Raw genomic sequence first — 25355 nt, 5'->3', positions numbered from 1 at the left:
GAACACCACCATCAGTCCCAACAAAGAATACAATTGTTGATCACTGTCATCAATGTTAATGGTTTTATCCATCAACACCATTAAGCACAAATCATCAAAAGTGCCAAAATTATTTTGTATACTTATAGCATACACATGCTTTGTATAGCTTTATCAAATTTGCAATTACCAATTTCAAAGCCACAAAGCATTACCTGCAAAATAGATTAGGTTTTCACCTTTGACACCCAAATATTTTCTGGTCCTAGTGCGTTAGTCAATTTAACAAGTCTGGAAGTATTCCCTTTAGACCCTCTTAATTTTGCAAATAAAAAAGGCTCAATATGGCCAAGCTTATTACGAATTTTTCATTTAAAGGCATGGCGATTAAATTTTCTCTTATCATGCCTTATATTATTAGCAATTTCTTATGTTAGCAATTTCTTCACCAAGAATCTTATTGTTATTTTCTAAGAATTCAGCATGATCCTTAAGATCAGTGATTCTCTTCTCTAATTTATCATTTTCTTTAACAAACTTAATATTGAGCTTACAAATTTGATTAGGAGTTAAAGAAATTACCTCAGTATCATCTTCTTTTAAAGCTCTGAGGAACATATGAGAAATGATCCTTCAATTTATAGGACAAAAGGTGGCTTAAATGAGGAAACAATCCATGGGCTTTTAAGGCTTATAATCGATTAGGAAAATCCAAAACTCAATTATGAAGTACAAAAATTTAAGGTTTTTCAAGAGTTGTTACTAGTTAATTATAAGCCCTAATAGTCGATTATAAGGTATTACTAAAAGAGATGATTAATTAGATCTAAGGGCTAATCAATTATACTGCATAAACTACACTCACAAAGAACTTTTTGAGCTTTTAGCCAACTAGTTAGGCACAAATAAAAATTCTAATGATTTTAATAAAATAAAAGAGGTTTTCTAATCATTCAAAAGTGTGTGTCTGTGATTTACCTTAGTAAATTTGAGAGCTAGTTTTATACCTTTATAGACAAATATCACTCGACTCAGCCTCGACGAGCTTTCACACTTTTCTTAAGAGTGTTGTCAACATTAAAACCAAACATATTGATGCAGAAATGATACATGCACATAGATCTACATCAGTAGCTCCTCATTTTAAACAAACACTAAGAAAACCATGACTGAAGAAAATAAAGGATCTACCCTTATAGCTACACCAAATAGAAATAAGGCCTCAAATACTATCAAAAGACGAGATGAAACTCCAATCATATAAAGGATTACCCTACAAAGAGGTCACAATAGCTTCAGAAGTATTGATCAAACTGGTATCTTGAATCGCCATAAAATCTAAACAATTAGTCGATATGAGACCCCTCACATTATTTTTCTCAATCCTCTCATTCAAGCCTCTAACATTAAAAGAACAAATCAACATTGATTGTGATCCCTAGGAGATGATTGAACATGCTTTAGCTTCTTATATAGGTTATAATGCCATTAACTTCTTAACCTCTGTTGCATCACTCAACTGATAAGCAAAACCCAACTACTTTGTTAACTTATGGATCCTAGTTGCTATCCTACTCTAACAACTACTAGAGGTACCAGATATGGACTACATTTGGGACAACAAACATGAAAAAATGGAGTAGAAAATATATTCAAAACACAGATAAACAAAGTCCCTAAAAACTCAATCCTCCATCTTTAATAGGCATATGAACACTACCTTGTAAACATATACCAATATAATTATGAGATTTAATAATACTTGAGTTCAGGAGTAGAGTAGAAAGAAAAGAAGACATCTAATCCTGAGTAGAAACCAAGGATAAGCCTGAAGCTCGATCCTCATTAAGTGAAGCTGAAGAGGGGCGAAAAAATCTTGAAGAAGCATCTGCATGATCAAATGTATCCATAAATGGCGACAGATGACTCATAAAAACTCTATCCAAAGATCTAATCCCTGAAGATCAAGGACCCAAATAACCATCACCCAAAGACTCAAAGGTATAAAAGACCATATGAACTCCCAACTCTGAGGAAGTGGAGGATAACACCATGACTTACTAAAAAAAGGCAAATGAGATATACTTGGATTCTAGGACCATTTCCACAAGCGAGTTAATTAACATGATATTTATTGTTGGTTAATGATGTCTAACTATGGTGTTAGATGTTTACTGATTTTTTTTCACTTTGATGTTAATGTGTTCATACATGTCATATTTTTTTTGATTAAATTATTATATTATAACATGAAAATTATAGAATGAGATATTTATAATATAATAATTATCATAGATGATTTAATTTATTGTAAATTAATGCAAGTCATCTGGTGCCATTTAAGGTGGGAAAGCATAATACTTTCCCATCATGAGAAAGTTTGACTTTTACAACCACATGTCTAATTTAACCTGCTGAATTTTTTAAACTAAAAATCAAATGAAAAATATTAAATTAATATATCATTTATTTTATTGTCATCTCTCTCTCTCACACACGCATGTGATATTATTTATTTTCATCAATTCTTGTTCTTCATCTTAATCATCTTCATTAATTGTTGTTCTTCATCTTAATCAATTATTTCTTCAAAAAAAAAATATCTGAAAACTACAACAACAACAACGAATCTGATTTGCAACAATCGATTTCGGATTTGAAAACTACGACAACAACAAATCCAGTTGGACTCCATGTGTTGTTCTTCATCTTCATCAATTGTTGTTCTTCATCTTAATCAATTTTTTCTTTAAAAATATTTAAATATGAAAACAACAACAATAACAAATTTGGTCAGGACTAATTGATTTCAGATCTGAAAACTAAAATAACAATAAATCTGGTTGAAATTCATTTGTTTTTCTTCATCTTCATCAATTGTTGTACTTCATCTTAATCAATTTTTCTTTAAAAAAACTATACATTTGAAAACTACAACAATAACAAATTTGGTTTGCTACAATCAATTTCATATTTGAAAACTATAACAAAAACAAATTTGGTTGGGACTCTTGAGATGTTATTCTTTGCTATTGGAAAATTAATTCATGATAGTCAAATCAATAAGTCATGGTTTGCCATTTTGTTTATGTTATTCTTTTTTCTGCTCATTGGTTTCCTCATTTCTACACTTGAAGGTTTAAACTGTAGTTACGATGGCAATAATAAAACAATACATTATTTAAGAAAAAATAAATTATGTATTCTTCTGTGAATTGGAAACTATAGCATGTCATATATTAATTTCTTATTTCGGGAATGTCACGACGCAAAAAATAACCATGCGCGTTCGCATACTCGAGATGATAACAGATTCGCCATCAAACTTTATTTATTCTAAAATGAAAGGTAAAATATCTATAGAACTCTTAAAAGAAATAGAAAATGGTCGTCACAACCAAATTCGGATTCGGGGGTCGTTTATGTGGGGGGAATGTATTAGCACCCCTCACATTCGTTGTACTCAATGGGAACCATTTACTTAGATTTGCAAATAGAATGTTAGCTTTCGTTAATTGCTTTCTTCTAGTTACTAAAAATTTAAACAGAAAAAGAAATTGTCACAAAAAAAGTTATTTAATAGGGTGCTTGACAAGATCGTGAGTCTTACTCTTACATATCCTCAGGTGCAATGAGGAATTCAAAACTACGTAGTTCTATGCAAGACAAATATATTTTTAGGTTTCTCATTATAGTGTTTGATAAGACATTGAATCTCATTCCTACGTATCCCCGGGTTCAATGAGGAGTTCAAAGCTACGTGGTTCTTGGCATAAAACAACATATTTGTTGTTAATTTTAGTGAACGAATATTTTAGGTCGTATTCTGTATTACCCCAAATTTTGCCCTACTTTTTTTTCATTTTTTCGTCTGGCTTATATGGTTTTGTTCATTTGCATACTTTTTCTAGTTCATCATGCATTTAGGTCATTCATCGACATTTGCATGTTGTAACAAGCTCAGGCCAAATGTTCGGTAATAACGAATTTGTTCAGTTTAAGTGGATTCTTCGAGACAAATATTATTTGATAATTAATCAGGTTAATTTCTCGTATTACTTATGGTGCAAATCATCTCTTTATTTGAGATTCATGGTTAGATGGAGGATCAGAATGATTGTTACTCAATTCAGAAGATTGTTTGAATTCAAAGAAAATGGCAAAGTTGGAACAAAAAGAAGATTTTATTCATTTATAAAAAATTTATGATACAATGCATATTTCTTGAGATACAAGTCAAAAGAATGAATTACAAGGAAAAAGGATAAAAATTAGATCTTTGGGGTATAATTGACTTTTTGGTCCAACAATTGACTTTTGGTCAACTGTCGGTCATTGACTCGATTTTGACTCCTGAATTTTCTTAGACCTATTCCACAGGCATTTGATCAAGAGATTCATCATCATTCATCACAAATGACATATGTCATGATTACGTCAAGTGTTAATTTCCAACAAATTATATACTTATTTTTCAACACTTTTCAACATTACTTCAAGCCCAAAAGTTCAGAATTTGATCCATGAGTTTACATCATTCAAAAGTGTTTATTTTCAACACAAAATCATTTTCCCTAAACTACCATTTTCCTTACATCCTAACTTGGTACTTTTTCTAAACTCCAACACTAATACTCTTTAACTACCTCATTCGCCACAATAATTCAATTATCTAATTAACCCTAAACTACCATAACTTCCAAACTAACACAAAACTTTCAAACAAACACAAATCTCAACTTCCATTTTTTTCATTCAATCCTAGTCACTATTAACAATTAATCTTATGGTTGAAATTGGTGATATGCAACTAATGATTAAATTAACTTCTAACCATTGATAAATCCATTACTTTGATCGTAATCCAAGGGTGATCATTCACCTGCCAAGTTTATATAAACATGTTATTTCTCACATTTTGGGGGTTAACTAACCTAACTTAGAAAATTCACAATTAACCATTATTTTTCCATCATTTTTTCTTCTCAAATTCTCTCTCAATTTATTTCTCAATTCATCTTCTCCCTCACCCTCACTAAAGTTCATCTTCATCACCACTTAGAACTTCACATTAAAGTTCTCAAATGGTGGAACTTAGCCACAATCCAACTTCAACAAATCATCAATAAACAATTCAAGCATTATCATAAAAAATCATCCATTAATAATTTCTATATTATCATCAACAATCATCATCTAAAGTTTATCAAATTTTATCAATAATCATCATCCAAAATTCATCAAGTCAAGCATATTCATCAATATTCTACATTCAAGATTCATCTTCTACATTCATTCATCATCAAGAATAATTATCAAAGCTTGAAAGTTAATTGGATTAAAAGAGCTTATTCTTGAAGTATTCCAGGTTTCTTTTCAACACTCTGATTTTCAACACTAACCGGAGAAATCTTTCGATCCGTCAACAATCCTTTATATCATCCACACTCTTATCATGAATATATAATCAGTTTTTTTGGTTCCGATGCGTATTTTAGTCGAACCGACACATTCTCTAATCAATTTTTTCACCCCACTTTTGCTACTTTTTCGGTATAATTTGTAGATTGTTTCGCAATTTGCAATATATATATATATATATATATATATATATATATATATATATATATATATATATATATATATATATATATATATATATTTGATTTCTTTGTAAAATTCTGATTCTAACGATATATTAACTCGTCAAATTCAATTTTATTGGCTGTTGGCGGAAATTTGTTAAAAGATGGTATTTTCTTTTTTTAATACTACTATTTCATATATTGTCTATATGTTTTTTTTTTCATTTTCTATATTAATATTATTAACCACACATTCTACGCTTCACTTTTATACTTTCACTTTTCATACATTGTTTAGCTTTGCTCATACCATTCTATCATTCGTTTCTTTTAATGTGGTGCACTTTACAATTGTTATCACACACACTTTGGCACACTACTATGCACAACACATACTATGCTTATGACCACTGTGCTACACATTATTTTTTATATAACTTTGTTGAGACACTTTGACATTAAATTATGCATGGGCGAAGCTTTACTCCAGAATCACAAAATTTAGAGCACCTTGCCATGATGATTTTGTTCCATATACACACTTCTGTCATACTGAAGTTACGGAAATATACCTGAACTCATCGCACGCTTGAAGATACAACAAAGTTGTCATCGAACTTTATTTATTCTCGAAGGAAATGGGAAACATTGATAAACCCGGGGAAAGATAAAATGGGTAAGGAAGTCGATTATGCAAGGGGAAGGTATTAGCATCCCTCATATCCATTGTACTCAACAGGAACCATTTTGATTGTTCTTGCTCGAATGAGTGTTATATCTAAAGATTACTCGTGAAAGAATAAGGGAAAAGGAATGGAATAGATAAAGTGCTCGGTGAGGATTATGACCCTCATACTTATGTATCCTTATAATGCAATAAGGAATTCATAACTTCGTAGTTCATAGAATTAATGGTGAGAGGTGAAAATAAGAGCGATAACATATATGGTTTGAACCAAAGGATTATGTGGTCTGAACCCATAAGATAGGTATGTCTGAACCCAAGATGAAAATTGGCATATTGCTAAAACAAAGGGGTATTTCCTATATACGGCTGCAAAGTAAGTAAGGAGATGTTTGTATAAGCAACAAGAGGACTAATAAGACAAACAAAACAAATCTTGGTTCAGAGGTAGGCACTGGTTATTTGCCCAAAAGTATGTATGGAATCCAAATAAAAATTGCTATTGGTTCAAAGAGAATAATATATCACATGGAGTGAATGAAGGTAGAAGATATTGAATGTAGGTAACGAAAATAGTGAATGATGAATGGTGAATGAAAGGTTAAAGAATAAATATGCTTGCGGAGGATTTGAACCCTCGTGCCTATGTATTCTCACCGTGCAATGAGAAAGTCAGAGCTCCGTAGTTTATGGAATAAATATGGAACAAAGAAAGATATTTGATTGGATTGCCAAAAGGAAAAACAATTTTTTTGAAAAGCAAGAGTGTGGAATTAACCAATGAATGGTATTTAGCCAAAGTGACAATTGAGAGATGATTGGCCTAAACACGAGAGGGTTTATAAGGAAAAGGGACTCGAAGGGTTCGCCTAAGCACAAGAGGTCTTCAAAGGAGAACAATGAATTAGGAGATAATTTTCCAACACACATGATGGTTTACAAGGCAAGGGAGCTCAAAGGGTTTTGTCTAAGCACGAGATGTCTTGTAAGACAAATATTGATTGAATAAAGTGGGCCAATGTATAAGAGGACTGATAAGGCAAACAATGAATGATTGATTAGGATTCAAATATTTGACCATAAGGGCATTAATCAAAAGGATATCTAAATGTCAAGGAGAGTATGATTAGTCATACAAAGAGGAAAGGGTGATTGATGTGCTTGAAGAAGAATTGTCAATTATATGATTCAAATTGCACTAAAGTCTATGAGCAAAGGTGAATGCCTTGAGCAACTGGGTCATTCGTCCCGTACCCAAAGATATTCTAGACAAGGATAAGAATGCTCATCTCTCATCATTCTTTGTTAATTAAGGCTAATGGCATGTAACTTGAATCATGATTGACAAGTTGCTGATAAAAGATCCTGATTGTTGACCTTGATGGTGCAATTTTGCTTGTTGCGGGAGAATACTTGACAATCATTTGATTTGAATTGTGCTAAAGTCTATGAATAAAGATGAATACGATGAGCAACCAGGTCGTTCGTCCCGTATCCAAAGATATTCAAAATGAGTTAAGGAATTCTCCAGTCTCACTCCTTCTCTATTGCTTAAGGCTCATGTCACACAACTTGAATCATGATTGACAAGTATTAACCTTTATTATGCTTGAGAAGTAGTCCACTCTATCTTGATTTGTCTGGGATGCCTTGACTGGAAGTCTGAACTTGAGGCCTTGAGATCCTTAACATTTATAGTCTTAGCAAGTGATCAAGGGACTTTTGATCACTTGAATAGATTGGGAATTATACACCATCAAAGGATTTAGTTGATTAAATGAACTTTGATCAACTTAATCAAATAGGATGGAATTAATTGAAAATCATGTACAAGGGATCAGGGATCTAAAACCCTAAGGAGGAGTCAACATTCTATAATCTTCAATTGCCCTATACTATGGGAACATGCTTAATTCATTTGATCAGAAAATTAATTGGAGAATTAATCCTATCAAAAATGGTAATTAAATTTAACTAGGAACATTTCCTCATGCAATGGATTAATACAACAATAAAATTAAAAATAACATGCCATTCTACGGTTAATCACATCTTATTTTCCAAAGATCATTAGAAAAACAATTAAAACCTAACGCATTATTCTATTTGATTTGTAAAAATAATTAGAACAAAATCAATTAAAGTTTCATTAAAGTTCCAATTAAATATCATTTATAATCTAAATTAAAATATCAATCAAAATTAAATTAAAAATATGGCTATTAAAATGTAAAAAAAAATTAAGTAAAACTCAAGAAGAATTATAATGAAATAAATAAAAATAGAAAGAAAAAAACAATACAGGGGGTGCAGGCTGATGCAGTGTGTTCAAGAGAAACAGACTCGTTTGGGCCTTAGACCCAAACTAAGTCCAAGGCCAAATCAACAAAATGGCGTGTAAGCTGAATCAAAGAGGAAACATACGAAAAAAACGCTTATGTAGAAAAGCTCAGAGCCAACAACGCGATTCTTCACAAATTCGGCATCGCGTTTTCAAAATCATCGCGTTTCACCACAGCTCCTCGTCGCGTTCGGAATCAACACAATCGTGTTTTCGGATTTCATCATCTTCACGGAGCATCGCTTTTCAGAAATAGTATCGTGTTCATGGATAGCGTCGTGCTTCATAGTCTTCGTTCGCATTTTGGATTGCATTTGTTCGCGTTTCAGAAATTCTTCGCTCATGATTCGCGTTCGTTCTTAGCACTTGATTCACGTTCGTTCTCCGCACTTGATTCATAGGTTCATGGCATCGGGGATTCAACAACACTAAACGCGGATTAAAGCAAACTCACTAGTTTCGACGCGACGGCAAAAACAAGTATCAATCTTTTTTTTTCACGTGCTTCTTTTGTTTCTCAGTGCTTGTGAGATTGATGCTTCTGTTTGCTTGATGCGTATTGCTGCTTTCGGTTGCTGCGTGAATGAATGCTCTGCGCTTGTATGTTTTGCTTTTGATGCGTTTGATGCGTGCGTGAACTATGGCTATGAAATGAATACCTTCTTATGCTTCTATTTGATGAATGAGTGAAAAAATTGTGTATATGTGATGAATGAAGATTTTCTGTTTCTGATTTGTGAATGAATGAAGATGATTTGAAGAAATGATTTTTTTGGATCTTTGGTGAAATGAGTGAAGAATCTATATATAGCAATGGAAATTCTGTTAAGAAATTCAAATGAAATTACTGTTAAATTCACTAGTTAGTTATCAAATGCAATGTTTAGTTAGAGATTCAAATGAAATGAAATGAATTTGGTTTGAATTTGAATTTGGTTTCTATTTGATTTTTGTATGTTTACACTTACATGGAATGAAAAGAATTGATTTGGGAATGCTTGAAGCTTGGAATGGTTTTGGCTTGGAGTGGCTTGAAGCATGGAGTTTGGAAATGGTTTGGATTTGAAGGTTTTGTGAATTTTAAATTGGAAAATATATAATGGTTGTAATTGAAAAAAATGTGAATGGGATTTGCAAATTAATGTTGAAAGTATGGTTTTATGTAATTTTAATTTGAGATTTGGAATGGCCAATGTATGTTGAAATTTAAATGTAAAAATGTAAAATTGAAATTGAATTGTAATTTGAATTGAATTGAAATGAAATTTGAATTCAAATTGGATTGATATACATATGTAATTTCAATTGAAATTGGATTGATATGCATATGTAATTTGAATTGAAATTCAATTGTATTTAAAATGTGGGAAAAATTGGCTTATCATTTCAATTGTATTTAAAATGTGGGAAAAATTGGCTTATCATTGGTTTGATTTGCACTTGATTTGAAGATGAATGTTGCACTTTAAATTTAAAATGTTAGTAAAGATGTTGGAATTTCTTGGTCCAAATGGCGATCTGACCAAGAAATGGACCGAGAAACGGACCAAGTCCCTTAGGCATGAAAAAACCAATGAAACAAGGATTTTAAAGATGAACATGGAAGAATAAATGGAAATAGGTTTTTGGGGTCAAGAAAAAGTCAGTTGACTTTGGTCAATTGGTTGACCAAAAAGTAAACTGTTACCAAAAGTCAACTATAACAAATTTGGCAAAAAATACAACATTTGTATGTACACAAATAAAATGTGAATGAAAATGACATTTGAATGGATTTTGTATGAATTGTAATGACTCAAAAATAACTGTGGACGAATGATCTTGATAATACCAAATGAATGGATTCAAAGACCATGAATCAAAACTTACACGTTTGAAAACACCATATGAATGAACATGTAGGTTAGGTGAAAAGATGTATGATAATATGATTAACCAATGAGTTAGGGTTTCAGTCAATCAAGGCCAAAAGTCAAATCCAAAGGGCATCTAAGTACCAAGCATCTCTGATTAGGGTTTCAGGACCAAAGCAATGCTCAATAGTTAATCACAAGATCCTAGAGACACAAAGCCAAGAATTAGGGTTTTGATGTCATGATGAATGGTCTTCTTGAACCAAAGATCCAAGATTAAGGAATTAGAGTTTTGCCCCAATGATGAGCAAAAGTCACAAGCCTCAAGTAAAACCAAAATATTATTATTCACAAGTTTTGAATCTATGATGTTTATGAGAAGGTGTTAATATGAATGAATGATGCACATGAATAAGGCATGAATTACTGCAAATGAATCTCAAGTCATAGGTTGGATGAAAAATGAAAAGGAAAGGAAAATTTTTGGGGTATGACACATCCCCAAAATATGCCCTCCCTTTTTCATTTTCCATCAAACCTATGACTTGAGATTCATCTGCATTCATTCATGTGCATCATACATTCATATTAACACCTTCTCATAACCATCATGAATTCAAAGCTTAGGGATAATAAAAACTTAGTTTTACTTGAGGCTTGTGACATTTGTTCATCATGGGAGCAAAATCCTAATTCCTTGATCTTTGATCTTTGGTTCAAGGAGACATCTTAACATTCATCATGATATCAAAATCCTAATTCTTGGCTTTGTTTCTATGGGATCTTGTGATTAACTCTTGAGCATTACCTTGGTCCTGAAACCCTAATCAGGGATGCTTGGTACTTAGGTGCTCTTGTTTTGACCTTTTGACCATGGAATTGACTGAAAGCCTACCTCATTGGTTGACAATCATTGTCATGCATCTTGTCACATGACTTGCATCCGTTCATATGGTGTTTTCAAGCTTTTAAGTTTTGACTCATGGTCTTTGAATCCATTCATATGGTGTTGTCACAATCATCGATCCACAATCATTTTTTGATTCATTGCAATTCATATAATCCATCTAAATGTCATCCTCATTCATATTTTCATTCATTTCCTTACGAATTATCCATGTACATATAAAAGTTACATTTTTTGCCAAATTTGTTACAGTTGACTTTTGGTCAACAATTGATTTTTTGGTCAACAATTAACCAAATTCAAGTGACTTTTTCTTGATCCCTAAAACCTATTTCCATCCATTCTTCCATGTTTCATCTTTAAAATCCTTCTTTCATTGGTTTTTTCATGCCTAAGGAACTTGGTTCGTTTCTTGGTCCATTTCTTGGTCAGGTCACCATTTGGACCAAGAAATCAGGTTCATGACCAAGTTCATGACCAGGTCCATTTCTTGGTCAAACCAGGTCACGAACCACCAAACAGACCAACCAGACCAACATTTGACGCTAATCCAAATTTAATATTTTTAAGCTATTTACTTTTTCAAGTCATCTCCACTTTAAAAATCGTGATCATTAAGTCAAATTTCATTTTCGTCAAACCATAAACAAACTTTTCCAACATTTCCAATTGCATTTTCATTTCATTCACATTTCAATTCTACATTTTTTTACATTCAAATAACACCATACATTTTCAATTCAAAATTGAACCATTTTCATTTAAGTAACAAGTCATTCTTTTCTTGAATATCCATTGTTCATTACAATCTTCAAATTTACAAAAGAAACCTACAAATGCTAAACTCTTCAAGTCCACTTCCAAGCACATGCCATTTTTAAGATGCTCCATTTTGGATCGTGAACTCCAATTAACTTCCCTGCAAATTCAAAGGCCAAAAACAATCTTAAAGCCAATTTTAATAACTAATTAATAACCATTCAACAAGTTAATAATTTGAAGCAAAAGTTCATCAACCGCAAAATCAATTCTTTCCATTCCCACTGCAAGTTTAAACGCAAAACCAAATAGAAACCAAATTCAATCTCAATACATTTCCATTTCATTTGAATTTGAATCTTTAACTAACAACTAACAAGATAATCAATAGCAAAAAATTTCAATTTCCACTATGAACAAAACCAAATTCAAATTCATTCTAAATTCATCTTCACTCAATTGAATTTCACTAGAACTAACATAACCAATTCATTTCATTTGGAACTAACTTTCGCATTTCATGTGAATTTGACATTGCATTTCAGGAGCATTTGCAACAGAATTAGAATACTATATATAGATTCTGCACTCACAAAATCAGAGGATCCAAAATCATTTTCTTCAAAAACTTCTTCATTCAATAGCAGAGAAGAAACAGAAACGCATCATTTATATACGAATACACAAATCCTCTTCACTCATTCATCAAAACATAAGCAACAAAAGGCCTCAAACACAGAGAAGTTTCACTCATTCATCAAAACGCATGCATCAAAGGCATAACAAAACGCAGAGCAGCATCACGCAAGCACCAATTTCAGAAGCAATTCACTCACGCATGCAAGAAACAGCAAACAACGCAACAGAAGAAGCTCGTAGAAGGTGAATTAGAAGAAGCTTATAGGATCGATAGCTGTTTTTGCCCCGCGTCAAAACCGGTGAGTTTTGCTTTAATCCACGATTAATTAGTTATTGTTGTTGAATTCGGGAGGCTTGAATAGTTCGAATTGAATCGTTGATTTTTGAACGCAATGCCATGAATGATATCGATCATAATTCATGAATCGAACGCGAAGAAGATGAATAACACGATACTGAATCCTTGACGCACAAACGCGATGCTTGATACGCTGTTGTGTTGAAGAACGCACCTCCGCGAGCCGATATGGTGGAAGCAATGATGTTGATGTTCCAAAACGCGATGTCGGAATTGTGAGAATCGCGTTGCTGACTCTGAGCTTTTCTACATAAGCATTTTTTCTGTTTCTCCTTGTTTCAGCTTATACGCCTGCCCTGGTTTGTTTGGCTTTGAATGCAGTTTGGGCCTAAGGCCCAAACGGTCTTGCTCCTTTTCACCCCCTGCCATGGGCCTACACCCCCTTCCCTCGTATTCATTTAATTTTGTTTAAATTAGTTTAATCTTAATTAATTTCTTGATTAAATTTTCTCTTTCTATTTTCATAGATTAATTTGATAATTGTGATAAATTTGATAATTGTGATTAGTTTGATAATTATGGTTAATAGGATATCGGTTAATTGAGATCATTAGAAATTTTAGGTTTAAGTAAATTAAACTTAGCTTAATTTTTCATCATATGTTCATGTATTCTTTTTAATTAATTAGTTAGTTTTGATTAATTTTAAATCATCTTGATTACTATTTTCATTTAATCAAATTTGTGCACATTGACCATTTTGCCCATAGGATTCAGGAACTCATGATTTTGCATGCTCCCTTAGCTTAGGGTTTGTATAGAGGCGACTGATTTAATTGACTGATCATTCATTAGGTTGTGTACCTAGTTCAAATGTTTAAATCCCACTGTTTAAATCCCACTGATTGTGTTGATCAAAGTTCACTTTGATAAACCAAATCCTTTGCACTGTGCTCAATTCCCCAAGCCTATTCAAGTCATCACAAGACCCTTGATCACTTCATAGAGCAAGTCTATTGTGTTCAAGTTGTATTGGACCTCAAGACCTCAAGAGTCAAGATCAAGAGTTCAAGACTTCAAAGTTAGTACAACGTCTTCACATTGCAGACATAGTAGATTACATCTCAAGCACAACAAAGGCCAACACTTGTCAATCCTGATCAAGTTGTGTGCCATGAGCTTTAATAAATAGAGAGGGGGTGAGCGTGGAGAATTCCTATCCTCATTTTGAATATCTTTGGGCACAGGACGAATGATCCAGTTGCTCATCGTATTCACCTTTATTCATAGACTTTAGCATAATTTGAATCAAATGATTGTCAAGTCTTCTCCACAACAAGCAACATTACATCATCAGAATTAATAATTAGCATCTCTAACAACAACTCGTCAATCACAATTCAAGTTGTATGCCATAAGCCTTAAGTAACGGAGAATGATGAAAGGGATAATTACTTAACTTTTCTAGAACATCCTTGGGTACGGGATGAATGACTCAGCTGTTCAAGGTATTCGCCTTTGTTCATAGACTTTAGTGTTATTCTAATCATATAATTGACAAGTCTTCATCAGGTAAATACATCTATCATTCAACACTTTAATGGTGCAACACCAATGCTTTATCCATCACACTCTCCTCTCCTTGATGTACATACATCTTTGGGGATCATTACCTTAGGGTCTCACAACCATTTCCTAATCATTTGCTTCATGCATTTCCTATACAGTTATAAACTTTGGCATCCTCTTTTCATTTGCTTCATGCCATTCCTATAGAGTTACAGACTTTGGATACTCCTTTCAATGCCTTATAAGGTTACATATTATTATGGCTACTATTCTCTTTTCCCTTATAGTGTTTCAGACTTTGGCATTAATCTCCTTTTGCCTTGCGTAGTTACAGGCTATGTCACACCTATCATTGCATTTTGCTCTATAAAGTTACAAACTTTGGCAATCATGCATTTCATGGTAGAGTTACAGACTCTGACCCCTTTTATCCTGACCATACAGTTACAGACTGTGGCTTTCTCTTATGTTATCATATAGGGTTACATACCCCGATAAATATTTTTTTCTACCTTGTAGAGTCACAAACTCTGGTAGCACCCTTGATTCAGACCATGCTTTTGTCACTTTGGGCTAAACACCATCTATTGGTTAATGCCACACTTATATTATTCAAGCATTTACCTCCCCTTTTGGCAACCCAATCACATGTCTTTCTTTCTTTATTCCATATTAGTTCCCTGAACTACGAAACTCTGACTTTCTCATTGCACAGTGAGAATACGTAGGCACGAGGATTTAAATCCTCCACGAGTATATTTATTATTATTTCTCCTTTCTCCTTCCATCCAGATCTTTCATAATCCATCATTCAATATCTCCAATCATCAAATCATTCACCCCAATGATATACTTTCTCTTTGAACCAAATACAATCTTTCTTGGGATTCCATATATAACTTTGGACCAATAACCAATGCCTACCTCTGAACCAAGAGCCATTTTGTTTGTCTTGTATAGACAAACCTTTCCTTTTGTTTTACTTACCTTGAAAGTCCTTATATAGGCAAAAACCTTTTATTTTTGGCCATATGTCAGCTTTTCTCAATAGTTCAAATATACCTACCCCTATGAGTTCAAACAACATTATCCTTTGGTTCAAACCATACCTCAATCACTTTATCTTTCATCTTCCACCATTAGTTATATGAACTTCAGAGCTCTGAATTCCTTATTACACTATAAGGATACGTAGGCATGAGGATCCTAATCCTCACTGAGCACTTTATCTATTTCATTCTTTTCCCTTTATCATTTTGCGAGTAATCTTTAGATAGTAACATTTATCCCAATATAGAACAATCAAAACGGTTCCCGTTGAGTACAACAGATGTGAGAGATGCTAATACCTTCCCCTTGTATAACCGACTTTCTTATCCATTTCTCTTCCCCCCCCCCCCCCCCCCCCCCCCCCCCCCCCCCCGGGTTGTGTCGATGTTTTTCCTTTCAGTCAAGAATAAATAAAGTCCGATGACGACTCTGTTGTATCTTCGAGCGTGCGATGCATTCGGGTATATTTCCGCTAGCTTCAGTTGTTGCGGTTCACTTAAACATATGTTGTAGCTGCATTTTAATTGTCTTATTTAGTGCAAAAGTTTTATATATATATATCCATTAGTTTAGAATATAATAACATTAGCACATTAGCTTTTATTTTATAACCTTTAGTCTCAGCTTAGAAATATATATACAGTATACCTTTGCTTAGAGAATGATACTTTAGCTTTAAATGTTACCTTACTTAGTTTAGAAAAAATATATACATTACTTACTAGTTACTTAGTTAAAAAAATATAAAATTAGTTTTAGTTTAATAAATAAAATCAGTTTTAGTTTAATAAATATACATTAGTTTTATTTGAAAATAAATATTAGTATTAGTTTAGTGAAAATGCTAGAATTAATTTCTCTTTTTAATTAGTTTTAGTGATCATTTAAAATGCTAGAAGTAGAATTAATATATTAGTTAATTGTTTTTCGATTAATGAATAATCTTCTTTCAGTTCATGCAATTAATTATTAAACCTTTAATTAATTATTTTATTAATTCATGACTTGTCTTGAATGAATAATTACATGATCCCCCTTAGGACTCACATTCAATTAGTGATCATAAGTCCCTTGATCACTTGATTTAATTGGGACCTTTACACTTGCCTTGCATCCACTTTCAAGTTAATCTCAAGTCAAAGTTCATATTTAAGACCTTGAAGACATTGGGCATTAGGACTGGAGCATTTTTTAAAACACAACAAAAAGAATATTTTTCAACACTTGTCAATCATGATGAGAGTTACACACCACGAGTCTTAAGCAATAGAGAAGGATGAGAGAGAATTTTTCCTACCCTTGTCTATAGTACCTCTGCGTACAGGGCGTAGGCCCTAGTTATTCATAGTATTCGCCTCTGTTCATAGACTTTAGTGCAATTCAAATCAAACAATTGTCAAGTCTGCTACAATAATCTTCATCAACAATACACATTCTCTTTGGATCAAACATAAAAATCCTTTTTAATATCCATACATTCTTTGGGTCAATCACCTCATGGTTAAACACCCATCTCTAAATTAACTCTTCATGCATTGCCTTATAGAGTTACAGAATTTAGAAAAGCTCTTCTCTTGCATCTTGCCTTATAGAGTTACGGACTCTGACAACTTTTCATCCCGCCCTATAGAGTTACAGACTCTGGCAACTTTTCATCTTGTCTTATAGAGTTACAAGCTCTGGTAACTTTCATTCTACCTTATAGAGTTACAAACTCTGACAACCTCTCTTTTTGCCTTGTAGAGTTACAGACTCTAGCAACCTCTCTTTTTTCCTTATAGAGTTACAGACTCTAGCAACCTCTCATTTTTCCTTGTAGAGTTACAAACTCTGGCAACCTCTCTTTTTTCCTTGTAGAGTTACAGACTCTAGCAACCTCTCTTTTTGCCTTGTAGAGTTACAAACTCTATAAACCTCTCATTTTTCCTTGTAGAGTTATAAACTATAGTAACCTTTCAATTTTCCTTGTAGAGTTACAGACTCTGGCAACCTTTCATTTTGTCTTGTAGAGTTACATACTATGGTAAACTTTCATTCTATCTTGTAGAGTTACAAACTTTAGAAAATCTTCATACATTGCCCTATGGAGTTATAGACTCTGGAAAAATCCTATAATCCTTGTATTGGCCACACCATCTATTGGTTAACGCCACACTCTTTGATTCAGACACACACTCATTTGTTCTCTTTGGCTAATCACCATCTATTGGTTAATGTCACACTCCTCTGCTCTTTTTGGATAATCACCATATATTGGTTAATGCCATATTCCCTTGCTCTTTTTGGTCAATTACCATTTATTGGTTAACACCACACTCTTTACAAATAACACTTTCTATTCAAGCAATTTTCTTCTCCTTTTGACAACCTAATCAACTCTTTCTTTCTTTGTTCCAATCCTTAGTTCCACAAACTAAAGAGCTCTAATTTCCTTATTTCACTATGGGGATACGTAGGTACGTGGATTCGAATTATTGGCGAGCACATTAAATATTAAACCTTTTTTTTCTTTTATCGTTTGCAAGTAATCCCTAGATAGCAACACCTATTCGAGCAAAGAACAATCAAAATGGTTCCCATTGAGAACAACGGATGTGACGGATGCTAATACCTTCCCTTTTCATAATCGACTTCCTTACCCATTTCTCTTCCCTTGGGTTTTATCGATGTTTTTTCTTTCCTTAGGGAGTAAATAAAGTTTGAGGGCGACTTTTTGTATCTTCGAGCGTGTGATGCGCTCAGGTATTTTTCGCGGCACAACATATTCTAGCGGTAAAACATTACTTATACGCTCACAATTGGAGTCTTAAGAGTTTGTTTGTATCGCGATAAAACATATTAAACATTGTTTGTTTATGAAAAGGTTTTCGATTGCGCTGAGGCGATAAAAAAGAAGTTTGATTTGTTGAGTGTGTTTTTGAATGGATGACAAGTACTTGAACAATAGGCTAAGTACGACCATCATCCAAATACTCTGGATTGGGAGGGACATGTACGTCCAACTTAACCTTTTTTGTCCATGTTATTTATAAAATTTGTGTGGTGAATCATGACACGTTTCTTCAACGGATGACGAGTATTCGAGTGGGAGACTAAGTACGACCATCACACAAATACTCAGAACTAAGGAGGATAATTACATTTAACTAGCCTTTTTTGTTCATGAAAGAATCAACTTGATTCGGTTGTTTAATGTATTTTGAGGCGAAGGACGAGTACTTGAACGGTAGGCTAAATACAACCATCATCCAAATACTCGGGGACTAAGCAGGACAAATACGTCTAACCAATCCTTTTTCAAACGATTGTTTATTGTGAGCAAGTTTTCGAAGTGATTAATTTGAAAAAAGTTTGATGAGATCAAGTGTTTGATTTATTTATCTTAAAAGATGATTTGATTTTGAATTGAAAAAAAATTGGAGTTGGAATGTGAAAATCTTGATTTTGATCAAGGGTTATTTATTTGAAAAGTATTGGTTTCATTTATTTAAATTATTTAATTAATCAAGTGATTAAAATAATAAAAAAAACAAATAAGAGAACAACAAGGAGGGTGCAAGAAAATTTGGGGATTAATATAGACAATGCAAAGCCAAAGTGGGCTAAAGGCCCAAAAATAAAATAAAAAGGAATAACAAGAAAAACAACAATGCAAAAACCTAGAGAGGGGTGCCAATAGTGACGCCCCAAAGCGCTGACCTAATGCAAGAAGATTGAGGGAGTCAAACTTTCTAACTCGATCTCACACGTGGGATTAGATGCTCAGTGGATCTAAAGGCAAATAAAAATGGTGTAGGGTAGTGTTGGTGGGACTCTCCACATGGGACCCCTGGTCAATGAAGTAAGTATGCAGATCACATGGTTTATCTTATGCCACGTGTCTAGCAAGGGAAGGAAAGGTAAAAGATTAAAAGTATGAAGGGACTCATGTGTGTCCCATTTCATTTTTTCTTCTCTCTCACTTCAATCCATCCTCTCTCCTATCTCCACCATGCTAACACATCTAAACTCTTTTTCCTTCTTTCTCACGTATCAAACGCAGTGGTTATGATGAACACAACATGAACATGTTTAAGAACATGTTCATCCCAACCTAAAACCTAACAAAAACTCAACAAATCCATACGCCCACAAGGTAAACCCCCTATTCCTTTACTCTGATAACAAACCCAAACATGAGTTCGTCAGAAAAAACACCATAAGGTCGGATCGAGCCTTCCCAACATAAACCCTAACCCCCAAGATTTCCACTATTTAGTCTGATTACGACATGGATACACCAATTGAAGATAAAATGACATAAAATATGTAAATCAACGCTTAAACTAAGCATGAAAAATGGAGAAAAACATCTCGCAGAAAATTGGAGTTTTAAGCGAGAACTCCGACGGTCTCCTAACCTTCAGGTAAATAACTCTGAACTTTTTCCTCTTATTTATATGCTTTTGGTTTGCTTCCTCTTACGTTTTCTGAATCTACGCTCCCTCTTTTATTCTGATGGTAGGGCGGTGGTAGGCAGAGCTTAAGATTGTGCAGGTTTTGCTAAGGGTTGATGAAGTATTTCTACAGGGGTTTGAGAGGATTTATTAGTGTCTTAAGAGTGATTTGAGATGTTGTTTTTATAGGAGGATTTGGGGTGATATGGCGATCCGCGTGAAGGATGTTTTAGGGGGAAAGTTTGAGCATGTGGGAGGTTTTTAGAGGGAGATGCAAGTGTGTGAAGGAAAGTGTGGAAGGTGTGATTCTCTCATGTATGATGGAAATGGTATGATGATGATGGATTAAGGCTGCAACATGGCTCATACATTGCAAAATGCATGAATTACTTATGGGGATGGATGTTGGCGTATGCTAGAGGATGGCAAGCAAACCGTGCTTCAAATTTCCAATTATTCTTTATTTTTTCCATTTTGACGCATGCTTTTGGTGCATCGCACGCTCGAAATACAATAGATTCGTCATTAAATTTTATTTATTCTAAGAGAATGGGAAAATATCAATAAAACCCAAAGGGAAGAGAAAAGGGTAAGGAAGTCAATTATGCAAAGGGAAGGTATTAACATACCTCACATCTGATGTACTAAACGGAAACCATTTTTAATTTTCTTTGCATATATGGGTGTTATTATCTAAAGGTTACTCGCAATTGGTTTTAATTAAGGGAAAAAAATAAGTTTTTAATTAATGTGCTCGCCAAGATTTCAAAACCTTGTGCCTACGTATTCTCATGGTGCAATGAGAAAATTAGAGCTCCATAGTTCATGGTAGAAAATAAGTGTTGTTGGTTGATTTTAGGGAACAATGTTATAATCGTATCTTAGAAGTGTTTTGACGTTAGCTAGTTTTATTCTAGTTCAGATGCTCTAAGTTTTTAGTCTGACTACTAAGGAATGGATTATAATAGTTCTTTTATGAAAAGAAATTGTTATTTGGACAAAGAATTTAAAAAGTGGTGTATAAACCAAGGACAAAGAATTTTAAAGTGGTGTTTGAACCAAGGATAAAGAATTGTAAATAATGGTGTCTTAACCAAGAATTGAAATTGAAAGTGGTGTCATAACCAAGAGCTGGAATTGAAAGTGGTGTCATAACTAAGAGTGAGATGTTTTGACCATAAAAGGGTGATTAACTATGAATGAGGGGTATTTTAACCAATTACTGGTGATTAACCAGACATGAGGTGTCTAAACCAAGAATAAGGTAAATTAACCATAAAATGGTGATTAACCATGAATGAGGTGTCTGAACTAAGTTGTGGTGTCTAAACCAATTCAATGTTGTAGGAGTTTGCCTAAACTAGGGGATTCACAAGGCAAACATGCAAGAGATGTGTGTTTTAACCAAGAGATGGTGATTAACCCAAAGATAGGTATTTTAACCAAGAATTGGTGATTAACCTAAGGAGAGGTATTTTAGCCAGGAGATGGTGATTAACCTCAAAGAGAGTATGATCCATAGATGCGTATTTTAACCAAAGGATGGTGATTAACCCAAAGAGAGGTGTTTTAACTGAGAAATGGTGATTAACCTTAAAAGAGAGTATGTGGGTCAAAAGGGTATTGTGTTAGGTCCAAAGAGAATGGTGTTTTTAATGTTGATTGTTGTGAATTGATCTAAGGATGAATGTTGAAAGTTGTTTTGATTTTAATTGCACTAAAGTCTATGAGTGGAGGTGAATACTTTGAACAACTGGGCCACGCGTCCCGTATCCAAATATATTTAGAATAAGGATATGAATACCCCATCTTATTACTTCTCCAATTCTTAAGGCTTGTGGTCCACAACTCACATCATAATTAACAAGTGTTTTGAGAAAAAAGGATTTTTGTTTTAAAGGGAACCAGTCAAGATGTGTTTGAAATATTGGGTTGAAACTTAATATGATCATGTCTTTATTGAGATCAAGTGCAGGTTCAAGTCTAAATATCTAATTCTAATCAAGTGATCAAGGGACTTGTGATCACTTAATTGAATGAAAACCTTAAGGGAGCATGCAAATTGTTCTTGAAAAATCACGTTAAAAGTCTTAAGCCATTAAGATAATTAATTGATCAAAATATGTTTGATCAACTAATAAATCCACAAGGGAATCATGCTAAGATTCAAGCTATACAAATCAAACACATGGCATTATGAAGATAAAAGAATTAAAGGCCATAACAATTGAATTTAACGATAAAGCAACCCTAATTTCTAAAATACCATTAATTTTGGAGTTAAGAATTAAATCTAATCAAAATAAAAACTAATTAGAATTTCCTAATCTAGTAAACTATGTCTATTTAAAATGTTTCCCTTTTTTAAAATACCATTAATTTTTGCAGAGAATGAGGGTGGATTGTTGATTGATTGAAGAGAGAATGAATGTGAAGTTGAAGTCGATTGAGAATGGTTGCTCATGATCTGTTATATAGATGGAGGACTTGGGAGTTGGTTATGGCTTGATTCAACTCAACCCTAGGATTGAGATGATATTGGTTAAGAATTAAGGGCTTAGATGAAGTTAGTTAGAAGTTGTTTGAAAGTTAGTTGGAGTGAGAAAAAGCAGTTAGAGTTATAAGTTATGCTAATTGTTAGTTAAATGGGTTAGTTAAATGTTAGGGTAGATAGTTAGTTAGGGGTTAACTGTTAGTTAACATGGTTAGAGTCAATTGGTGTTTTAACTATTAGTAGTTGGGTTAACTGTTAGAAAATTGGTTAAAATCGGTTTGTAGTTAGGTTAAAACAAATTAACAGTTAGTTGGGCTTAAGTTAGTGAACAACTTAGATGAAGATTGAAATGTTAATTAATAGTTAACTTGGTAATGAAGAAAAGGTGCTAATGACAATTAGAGCTAGAAATTAAAAGGTTAGTTGAATTAGATGTTAGAAGTTAACTTGTTTTGTTTAGGATTAGCTAGCTTGTAACTCTTGACTTAGAAATTGATTTGATTAGTGGCTTGGCAATTATTGGATGGATTAATGGTTAAAAAGCTATGACAGTTGAATGTTTGTTGACAATTACATTGGCTTAGTGATTAATTAATTTGTACATGACTTGGAGTGTAGTTTTATTAACTGCTAGGTTGATGACAGTTTGGGCGATGTAAATGGTAGTTAGGATTTTATTTGCTAAAAGTTAGTTAATAGTTTGTTAATAAGTTAGTCTGTTGCAATGTTAGATTGCTAGCCAATCTTGCTTCACAATTGGGGGGCATGCTACTACTTTGGTCAGTTGGGGCAGGGCTTGTGGCTTGTGGATTAGATCATGGTAGTTTGTAATTAGATATTTTAGGAATTGGACTTTTTGTGGGATGACATATTAATTTGGGTAGTGGTTTGGTTAGCTGCTAACTGACTTGGTCAGTTAGCTTAGGTTTGCATCGCAAGTTGGATTGGGGTAGTGATTTGGATGCCTAATGATTGGGAAATTAGTTAATTGATTCCACATGAAAGGTTAAGTGATCACTTTATGCATGATGACTTTGTTGTGTGGTCTGCTATTAGCTTATATATGTGCTTTACTATGATGGTTTATGTATTGTAAACGTATATGTATGTTACATAGCATGACACATTTGGATAACATGGCTTGTATGCTGCTGGGTATTGGATTTTTCATTGTATGCATGATGAGTCTTATGGTATGGACTTTATGTATGTGTGTGTATGGACTGCCATGACTTGGTTGGATATCAGGTAGGCTAAAAAGTGTTATGAAATGGCAGTCTTTTTATGTACTTTGATGTGGTGTTGACAGTGGGATGACGATTGAGGTTTATGCATTGAGTTGTGTTTATATGTGGGTTATTTTGTATGGTATGACATTTAGGAGGAATTTTGTTAGTATTGTTGTATGAATTGCTTGAGTAAAGTTGTCTTGGCATGCATTGTGTTGTGTTAGATGACATGTTTGAATGTCATGGCTTGTGATTGTGTATAGCATTATGTGAATGAATGCTGATGTTGTTTAGGTTTTACAGGGCTGCTTTGGGCATGATGGAGGAATAAAGTTTTGAAGTTTAACATGGTTTGACATGTCTTGACATGGAACTTGGAATGGAAATACATCACGATGGAACATGAGAATGGAATTGAAGAAATCTTAGAGCCACCCATGAAAATGAAAGAAAAGTAGTCTTAAGGTTCAGTTTGATTTTGGTAAATTGTTTGACCAAAAGTAAACCTTAGGATTTCTTTATGTAATTTTCAATTTGACCCTTTGTAATGTATTCTTGGATTTTGCATATGAATTTGACCTTGAATGTACAACTTGTAGCTTATTTTCCAAGAATGCATTTTCCCTCCATTTTCATAATTTGAACTTTTGAAATTTAACTCCTTTGAATTGACTTGAAATGCCTTAATCAAGAGAACAAATAGACCATCCATAACTAGCCGTGTAAAAGTCTTATAAGAAATTGGTCAATAAAAAGTCAACCTTCCATGGTTGATTTTGTTGGCCAAAACTTAACATAGTGTGAATGACTCCCAACTTATTTTGTTCATGATGTATTCCGATAGAATCAGATCCAATACAATCAGAATGTCTTGACCAAAATTAGGGATTCCAACATTTAGGCAAGGAAAAGTCAATAATTAAAGTTAATTGTGCCCAAAAAGTCAACTGTAACACTATGATCCCACAAGCTTGTTTCTCAAGTGAACATCATAGCAAAACCCTAATCCATGAAGATTGATAGCATGCCTATCATAACTCAATGCCTTATATCATAAGTAATAGGAACCCTTTGAATCAATGATGTTATATGTAAGTGCAAGTGCATATGAACGGTCCTATAATGGATGATTAGGGTAAGGGTATGCAGATAAATCATGAGCCATGAGTCAAATGAAATGAGAATAGGTAGGGAAAAGTTTGGGGTATGACAACTGCCTTTATTTAATTATCTTAAACCTGAAGGCATGAATAACGATAACTTTCGGGCATTCGAGGTAGAAGAGGATTAAATACAAAGACCCAATTTTTTTTCCTTTGAGAATGGAGTAAATGTAATGTAATAAGACTGGTTGTATTATAGGGAGTTTGTTTGCTGGGGGTATGGAATGGAAGAGAGATCTTGTAGGGTCTATCGACTGAAATACTTGGTTGGGGAATACATCAGTCGTAAAAGAGATGTATGTTGTGCATTATGCAATGCTTATGCTTGAATTCATGATGTATGAGATTATGCATGATATGCTATTTTT

At 33.5% G+C, this 25355-nt stretch overlaps 3 long non-coding RNA genes across 3 annotated transcripts; 2 read left to right on the top strand and 1 right to left on the bottom strand.

Moving 5' to 3' along the window:
- The first annotated feature begins 8639 nt into the window (after nucleotides 1-8639).
- LOC127107397 (uncharacterized) lies at nucleotides 8640-9855 on the top strand. Its single transcript, XR_007795715.1, has 2 exons — nucleotides 8640-9070; nucleotides 9572-9855. It is a non-coding gene; the product is annotated as an uncharacterized LOC127107397 (long non-coding RNA).
- A 2114-nt stretch (nucleotides 9856-11969) lies between these two features.
- Nucleotides 11970-13421, bottom strand: LOC127107395 (uncharacterized). Its single transcript, XR_007795713.1, has 2 exons — nucleotides 12946-13421; nucleotides 11970-12269 (listed from the first exon to the last, which is right to left on the bottom strand). It is a non-coding gene; the product is annotated as an uncharacterized LOC127107395 (long non-coding RNA).
- On the top strand, nucleotides 12658-24462 carry LOC127107396 (uncharacterized). The gene is made up of 2 exons (XR_007795714.1): nucleotides 12658-13047; nucleotides 24128-24462. It is a non-coding gene; the product is annotated as an uncharacterized LOC127107396 (long non-coding RNA).
- Nucleotides 24463-25355: the final 893 nt, after the last annotated feature.

The sequence above is a fragment of the Lathyrus oleraceus genome, chromosome 7 (genome assembly GCF_024323335.1).
Source record: "Lathyrus oleraceus cultivar Zhongwan6 chromosome 7, CAAS_Psat_ZW6_1.0, whole genome shotgun sequence".
In the NCBI taxonomy this organism is placed as follows: Eukaryota; Viridiplantae; Streptophyta; class Magnoliopsida; order Fabales; family Fabaceae; genus Lathyrus; species Lathyrus oleraceus.
This window is presented reverse-complemented; position numbering and strand designations above follow the sequence as displayed.